Genomic DNA, 2,380 nt, shown 5'->3' on the forward strand with positions numbered 1-2,380 from the left:
ATCCTCAATAACTTTTTAATTTTTACACCAGGAGCCAAAGGTCTGTTTCAGGAAATCACAGCCCCAGCTATCGGCGGTTGTAGGATAAAGCTGTTAAAGGACTCATACAGCCTGAATTTTGCCTGAAACTCTCAGACTGAAGAAGTCTCTTGGAAGAGAGACGAAACGTTTCATTAAAGAAGAACCCGTCCAGAGGACCTATACAATTTTTTTTCCTTTGATTTTTTACCTGGATTACTGAGATGCATCAGGACATAACTGGCATGTTTTTAATTTTTAACTTGGCGCGACCAAAGTGAAACAGGAAGTGATGACAGAAAAGAAACACAAGAGTGAAACTCGAGGCCCACCTGCCAAATGTGGGCTACTGACCACAAACTACACCTCCCATAATGTATGTTGATTATTTTACCAGCAAAATGACTTTATCTCACCTTTAGGTGGAGGTGCACAGGGTTCAGCCAGCAAAGTTCACCACCTCTGTGTCTCAGTTCACGGGCTGCATCCTCCTGAGTATGCAGCCCAGCTGGGCCACGTCCTTCCCAGTCTGGGTAGGCTGCATGAAACTGCTGTGAAATGAGGCAATCTAGCTGCTTGACGTGTTTGCGTGACCACGTGCTACCGGTTAGCATTGGGATATCCTTTCACTGGAAGATTAACTTCACAGTAACGTTACAAACAAAAATAAAATAAAATAAAAATAAACAATAATTTGGGTATAGCTCCAGCATCAGTACTTGTAGTTGCATTTTATTTAACATCTTATTGCAGCATYATTTTCATCAGCTAAGTTGCTAAACTTACTTTTAAAAACAAATTATTCGGTCTGTGATGAATTTCCAAACTACGCCAACTCGTTAAAAAAAAACCTCCATTCTTTGTTTCTGTTTATTTTGCTGTAGGTGCATTGAATCCTGGGATATCCTCGGTCAGGAAGGATGCTCTGATGCATCTTAGATTTTCGAGATTTTGTGGGCCACATTCCTCGGCCGCATGAGGAGGAGCCTTCGAATTGGGACAGCACTCCGCACGGGGCAGTGATGTATGCAGCTGACAAATGTGCACTCATAAGGATGCAGCCCGTGAATTGAGACACAGCCCATGTAAAATCTCCACTTCCCTACATTTTTGCTGGCTACTTTTGCTGCGGCACAGTTGTACTGGGAAGTGTAAATTTCTCACTTACAAGTTGAAAATTTAAACTGGACTGCCTCTCTGGTGGGAATTCAGAATTCAAGATGGCAGCTACTCAGTACAACTAAGCAGTGAGTAAAACGCACTTACTTTCACTTGTAATATTTCTGTATTAGAGTATTTATTTCACAATTAGTCTTAATCATAGTACTTTCCAGTGTTTATAAGAGGACATGTTAAAACGCTGTTTCTATGCACGCAATACCATGTAGAGCTCTGTTAATAGCTGCATTTCCATTGCAAATGTGTACAAAACTGTTGATATTCTGTTAATGTTGAAAAAACAGTTTCGCAACTGCGGTGCTTCCATTAAGTAAGAAATGCTATTAAAGTCACACGTGAATACATTTGTTCTCGCGATAAGTCATTACAATCATGGCGGCAATGGATGTAAACACAAAGCATGTTGCTACCACAACACTAGCGCTCATCATCAGAGGAGACGTCGGCGTGTTTTATCGAGGCTTTCCAGCGACAAGTCCCTACTTGGGAGCAGCTATGTATGCTGTGTTTTTGGGAAATTGTAGTCGGTGAGTTTACTACTTTATTTTACTACTTCTGTGATATTACTACTATTTCTACTTCCTGTTATCTTCTTCGTCTTTTTCACCAGTAGAAACAGCCGGTTGTTGGTCACGTGACTCCCGTGATGCGACAAAAGGGTTTCCATTGCAGTTTTGCGAAAAACACCAATTTCGATACGGCTGAAATTCCACCTCATCCTAGCGCAAAAACATTTTGTCGGAAAACGTAATTTTTTTAAGTTGACGTGTTTCTATTGAACAAATTTGTTTTCGAAATTCTAATTTGCGCATTTTCATGATCAATGGAAACACAGCTACTGTTAGTGGCAGAGAGAGACTTGATCAAGTCAGCTCAGTCTGGGACTGACTTGTGTTGGCTCCCTGGGTCAGGACCTTGAGCTCCAGCAGTGAGCTGTCCGCCTCACACCACACCAGCCTCGGACAGAGGAGGAGCGCTCCGCGACAGCCTAACATAAAAAAATAAAAGCATACAGCTGCAGCTGCTAACAAGATCGCTAGTTTAAATCAGGAATAAAAGTGTTGGGTCTTGTTTGAATGAAGTTCAGTCCGTTAGGGCTGCAGCTGCCCCGCTGCCTTTCTGCATTTTTTTTCCCTCCTTCCCTCCCGCTGTGCAGGAAGTACTGCTGGTGTGTGTGTATGTG

General features: G+C 42.3%; 1 protein-coding gene across 3 annotated transcripts in view; it reads right to left on the reverse strand.

Annotated features, from left to right (window-relative positions):
• The window catches only part of rasgrf2a (Ras protein-specific guanine nucleotide-releasing factor 2a), a gene marked incomplete at its 5' end in the record, with an annotated part of 54,347 nt that overhangs the window by 22,042 nt on the left and 29,925 nt on the right, over nt 1-2,380 (reverse strand).

The sequence above is a fragment of the Austrofundulus limnaeus genome, unplaced genomic scaffold (genome assembly GCF_001266775.1).
Source record: "Austrofundulus limnaeus strain Quisiro unplaced genomic scaffold, Austrofundulus_limnaeus-1.0 Scaffold123, whole genome shotgun sequence".
NCBI lineage: Eukaryota > Metazoa > Chordata > Actinopteri > Cyprinodontiformes > Rivulidae > Austrofundulus > Austrofundulus limnaeus.